The sequence below is a fragment of the Anopheles maculipalpis genome, chromosome 2RL (assembly GCF_943734695.1).
Source record: "Anopheles maculipalpis chromosome 2RL, idAnoMacuDA_375_x, whole genome shotgun sequence".
Classification (NCBI taxonomy): Eukaryota; Metazoa; Arthropoda; class Insecta; order Diptera; family Culicidae; genus Anopheles; species Anopheles maculipalpis.
In genome coordinates, this window is record NC_064871.1 from 96,681,738 (window position 1) to 96,688,311 (window position 6,574).

Sequence of the window (6,574 nt, forward strand, 5' to 3'; positions counted from 1 at the left end):
ATTACAATGGCTTTTTTTCTGCTGTCTTGTGGTGGTGAATCATGCCGCAAAGGAAAATATCTGTATCTACGTAAGAAAATGGCCGACCCCGTTATGAAATTGAGTGATTGGGACGATGATGGGCACTAAATTAATGATAATTTTTCTACCACAAATGAAACTCTCGTACACGAACGGTTCGTATTATAGAGAGAAGAAGAGAAAACAGAGAGAAAGATAAAAGGGAGAGAAAGATGGTAAACGTGTGAACAAGGCGGACACACACACATCCCGGATAGGTTTAATTGGGAACGTTTGGGTGGAAATGTTTATGGCACAAAGTGGTTGCACTGCGTGGGAAATAAGAAAAGGAAATTATACTTATTACAGCGAGTGGGGCGAAATTATTATCGTTGAATTAACCGAATGTCAAAGGGTCTCACCGGAGCAGTTTACCACTGCCATATAAAAATGTGTCGCAAAATAATGTGAAGATAAAATTATCGCTTCAACTACCTCGGGTTGTAGGTTTTTGGAGGCCAAATGGCCCCTTAGACCACTCAGCCGTATCTGGCAAATGTTGTAATTAATAATCATCCATTCCGGACAGTTAAATTGTTTAGATAGGGTTTGGCATGGTGGAAACGTTACGGCGATCAACGCGTTCATCGCGGGATTTGAGATTGATCGTCCCGTGAGTGAAAAATACATATTAATGTGAGGTGATTTTTCTTCCGCCCCTTTCGATCACTGCGTTCCATTTAAAGTTGGTATTGCCTGTGGGAGGAAAGTTGTGGATGAGTTAGTTGCACAGTGACAGGAATCGTGGAGCGTGAGCGAGCGAGTGAAAGAGAGAGAGGGACAGTGAGCAAGAATGATCCCGGTACCGGCACTGGTGGATCGCGTTCAGACCGTTGGCGATGAAGAATTTTCTCCTGCGGAACTATTTTTGGCAGATGAGACCGGAGATGTATTTTTAGTGGAGCTCCAATTTTTTCGAGAACCCACCGACTCAGCTAAGCAGTCTTCGTACGCGTACGCGATCGACTTGGCACTTGACTCGAACGGGATGGGAGCTGAAGCGTTGACGAACCGTTGACCGATGATGTGCTGCGTTCACCTGTAGCATGCGTGGCGTGGAGAAGCTAGCTGGACTGGATATTTACCACTGATCCGGTATTTTTAATAGCCTCGATTGAACTGTTGAACTATAGAGGGGTTTAAAAAAATGCTTTCCATTTATTTTCTTGAAATTAATCATTACTCAACAGACAGGTTCTGCAAAAGAAATAGAATGCTTACAGGGTATAAAAAATCCAAACTATTCTATAACATTTGTAGGGAGCACATGCTAATTCTTAACTTTGCATACAGTTAGGAGTAATGAAAGGTTTCTTCACAAAAAAGCTGACATGTTTAAATGTGTATCTTAGCCTAGACCTATGTTAAGCAAATAATGATAATGTACGCCATTTTTGAAGTCGTGTACTTGAACTGATACTTTCTAGTAAAATGAAACAATACCCTAGATTTTCAAATAAAACCAAAATATTTCCTAAACAAAACTAAACTCAAATGATCAGGTTATTAGTTTCTTTGCCTATCTCAAAGTAAACATGAAATTCCGGCAGAAATTCCTTAAATTGAATTTTAATCACCTTTTATCGATTCTAATGATCGTCAAATTATCGCATCGTCTACGATCGTTGTGAGATCGGTTCACCTAATGCCCTCTCTACTGCCCAAAGAAGCGGTCGAAAATAGAACATTCTCCAGCAAAAAAGAAGGATCACAAAGCAAGAGTCAGTGTTGGGTTTCTGAAGTAAAGCGAAACAGGAATAAAAGAACAACTCTCACCCGCGTTCCTGGCTAACGTTAGTGGAGTGAATATTTGACTTTTCGAGTTCGAGGAGTTTGGAAAAGTCGAACCTCAGCCCAGTGGCATCATCGCAGTTTGAAAAAGGCCGAAATGTTTACCGTGTTTAGAAGCAGTTAAGGTGTGCGTGTGTTTTTTTTTATTTGGGCCTTCCGAGTTTCGTACTATTTCCTTTTCGCTTACACATATCCGATGTTGAATGTAGTTGTGGACACTAAAAATAGCTCTGCACACGAAAAATTTTTGCTCGAAAGGTGTACCGAATTCTTCTATTCTTTGGATTTCCCTCTAGTAAGCGCTAGAGCTTCCTAGGTGTTTTTCACTCACCCAACTCTAAGCACACCTTCCCTCCCTTTTGCGCCCTAACATTATACAAAACGATTCACTTACGCTTACTGTGGTGGGAGTGATCACCGGTAAGGTGATCGCGGTAAAGTCAAGAGGCCGTAGAAAACATTCCTCATTTTTATAAGTGTGATTCATGCGGCTGAACCGTGTGTTGATGAGTGTACGGTACGAGTCATAATTTTCTCGTCCGCCCATTTCGCCCATTTCAGCAAAACACTTTCCCATTAAGATAGATGGACACGTGGAGAAGAGTCCACGAGGAAACGGACACTTAGGTATGTTGCTGTTCATATATGTGTGCATCGTTAAGGTGCAAAGATGCATTAGGAGCTGCATATGAGTAGTCTTAGAGTGAGGAACACCTACGAATCTCATGGATCTTACTCACAAAGCCTGACATTTGTTTCTATCTTCTACCATCCTAAGAAAGATAAATTTCGCCGATCGCGAAAACGTCAGACGCCACTTAAGGCACGCTACTGTCATCTTTGACCTCGCCCGAAACGTGTCTGCAGAGTATGTTGTTTTTTTCTTCTCTTCAAGTTGCTGTTTTCCTTACCATCCTTACGAAGATAATTGATGAGGATCGGCGTCGGTTCGCTGGGCAGAAGAGTAATTACTTCACCCCGGCGTTGACAGAGGATGAAGATATCGCGTTGCCAAAAAAAAAAAAAGAAAAAGAACCGAAGGACCTAAGGAATGGAATATGTTCGATTATGTTACTTTGTTGAACGGATTGGCGAGATTGGCGCACATATTTGGAACGGAACACAACACATACTCACACAGAAAATGGTTGAGAGTAGAAAAAACGCCCCATAATTAACATTCCAACTGATGCGCTTGAGGCAAAATGTCAAGTGATGCAGCAGACTGAGGAATTTTGTTTTGCGGATTGCTTTTGAATGCATCATGAGCGTAAGAGATCACTATAATTCGTCTGAAAAATGCTTCCATATATCTAGCAAAAGTAATGTTAATACAATAATAGAAATTAAGTATTTTATTAACAAGAAAAATAAAGACGGCCGATCTGCTTAATTTAGGTTTGAAACATTGCAATAGAAATTATAGGAACTTCTTAAGTACTGAGTGAAGGATATGGAATTAGATTTGACAGTTTGTTGGGTTAATCTGAGATGAAATAGTTGATTAAGGTTGTGAAAAGTAATACCAAGACCACCAGAGTCAATCAAACAAAGAGTAATCAATGTTCTGCTTGTTAACATTCAAAATAATGTTAACACTCAAATTTGACAGTTAATAGTTTGAGACTCTAGACACTATCAAGATTTATTTGAAATAATAAAGTATAAATAAAAGTGACATTTTTTAATGTACGAAATTAAGGTACACTCCTGTTATCGGCTTAACTGCCATCACCACAATCGTCAGGTCAACAAACGCTACTATTTATGAGGGACTTAAGAGTCAATTATTCCTTCATCACGATACGCATGATTCATTTCCCTAAATTGAAACATACGAAACAAACTGCTTCCTCTTGAACGATGGACCAGCAGTAAAACATCTTTCCCCAGTTTTTCTTCTGCTTTACCGCTACGGAAAACAAACCGAAACATCTCCCGATACGGCACCTCGAGTGCTGTTAAAAATATGTGATTTATGCCGTTCATCACCATGCAGAACTCGCGCAAACGGTGGCAGATCTGTGGATGAGATCAAACAGTTGTCATCCTCGTCATCATCGGCATCTACCGTCCACGGGCTGAGTCATCGGCCCGAGCGTGGACTGCTACCAACATCAACAGGTCTTTGGGAGTGGGAAAATGGCAAACCGGTTGGATGGAATGGTGCGGGAGCCCGAAAAGCGAGATAGAGTGACGTGTGTTTTTTCGGTAGTAAGACGCTGCTTTTCCTTGTCGGTTTACCGTTTGCAGTGTGCTGGTGCAACCGTTAGCCGGGAAAGCCGGTAGCGTGGAAGTTGACTCCTGATCCTGGCACACCACTAAGTCATTCCCCTCCGTTTCGGTGTGACTGAATTGGGCTATCTCCCTTCCGAAAACGGTATGGACAGCAATCGGTCAGAAAGGGACTACCATAGCGAATGGCTCGGAATGATCCGACCGACCACATAGCTGAGCTGTTCGCACGTCGCGAACGTTGGTGGTGTTGGTGTGCGGTTGGCGAGTTTTGCTACCGAATAAAGTAGTAGCGTGCCGTGTGCATCCTGATACATAGACTACCGAGTGCACGGCACCATAGTCAATCATTCGAATACACGGTTAGTAGTTGACGAGTACTCTCAAGCTCGCCAGAGTGTTGCGTTCAGCTGTGCGGTTCTGTTCTTGCTTGCGTTTTGTCCAGCTTGAATGCTTTTGCAGCAAAGGATTACAGGGACTTGAAGGATATAACGTTCAATTCCGCACATCCCAAAACGGATTTTGTGCGTTGCAAGTGATCGAGAGGTTTGAAGCAGCAAAGTTCCAGATATCTGGATTGTGAACTTACCGTATCTGAGTGATCCTTTCTGTTTGGATACGATTTTGTGAACTCTTTGTGACGAACTTTAGGAGTTTAGTTCAAAAAGTGTTAAGCCACCGAACTGTTTGGAGCGATCGAATCTGATTCTGTGAAGTGTGCTCGATCTTATCCTTATGCAATTCCTCCAATTCTAAGTGCGGAAGGATAAAAGATTATAATGCTAAAGGATCGAACAGTGTGTCGTGTGGAACGGTAGTGATGAAACGACCTCCGGTTGCAAAATCTGTTTGCTCCAATTTTCAATCTTCAATCCCAACCGACTGCTCCAAATAACCTCTACTTTTCTGATCCATTTTTGTCCAAACCCACCAAATGATTCCTCGATCTTTCTCTCTGTCTCTCTCGGTGAATTTTCCACCCGTGCGAATGATGGTGAAGGTTTTGTGTGTCTATTTATAAACGTGTGAAAAGTTGGAGAGCGTTGGGCTTGGTATGTGAAAATTTGGTGTGAAGAAAAACGATGAAGAACATGATTTGTGCGTGATGGCGTGTTGGGTGTTGGATGAAGACATCCATGCCATGACGATAAGTTGTTAAGGTCAACCGATGTCGTCCGTGTCATGAGATGAGCTGCTTTGGGACCTCAGGAGATTCGTGGTAGTGAAGGGGATCTCGGTTGAATAGAAATTGCTAGCTAGTGAGTTCTACGATAAGATTAAGCTGGATCGCTCCGTAAGTAACCTTCCCCAACGCAGATTCATTGACATTTGAAAAGGACAGAACAGACGAGAAAAGATACTGCGAACGCCAGGCATATGCGTTCCATTACGTGTACTTTTGGCACGGTGACAACTGCAAATCTGTCACTCTCCTTTGTGGACAGCAAGTCCCCAGCAAGATTCCTTGCAAGTTCGTGTTTGCCAGTTCGGTGCTATAACATAATTAGAGCACTGTTGAAAATATATCCATCTCCCGCTCGTTGTGGAATGTTAATTATGAGTATTTCTCCTCCGGTTGGACGACGGACACTCTTCCTTCCTTTCAACTGACACTCAATTAATTGTGACAGACGATGATCAACAGTGCGAGGAAGATTATCATTGGTACTGTCAACGATCATCACCGCGAACATCAAGTTATTTTTTGTCACATTCAGTATTTTGGATTTAACCTCATCCTGTGCAGCACGGAGTGGACTTTATCGTTCTTTCGATCTCCGTTTTGCTCAATGTCTATTCGGCAAGGTTGAAGCACCCACGCCGAACAGTTTGTTGAAAATTGTTGGTGCGGTGGGCAAAAGTTGGTATAAGGTGACAACGAAACGGGCGACTTTTCGTATGGAACTTTGGTATATACTGACGAACCAAACATGACAAGACATGAAGTGGTTATAAGCGAAAACGAAATTCCATGAGACATCTTCCCCGGGGCAGAATTTACACTTGTTCGGTACGCTGGCTTAGCGCCAGCGTATTAAAATGTTTCTGTACGGGAAACGGAACACACAGCTGAATCCCACGCAGAATTTATTAATACCTACACATACACACACACACAGACAAAACGTACCGGTTGGAAAAGTTCAGCCCCACCAGAGAAACACAACAGCAGCAGGTGTTTTCTTGAGCAGTGCTTGTGGCCGTGTGCAGTGTGCGTGTGCGACTCGGTCAAGAAGCGTTACGTTTGCTGTGGCCCGTGTTGCGTAGTACAAGGACCACTGCCGATGAAAGTTGCTTGTTTTTTGTTTATTATTTATTTATTTTTTTCTTCGCACACAACCACACACGTAATGGGGGGATTGAAAAAAACGCGTGTGGAAAACTCTCGTGATGTTATGCCTTCTCTCGTGCGCGGTGGTATTTTTATCTTGCCGCATTTCGTTCGACTACGCAACGTAATAAAATGCAACTTGCGATGTCGCGTGAC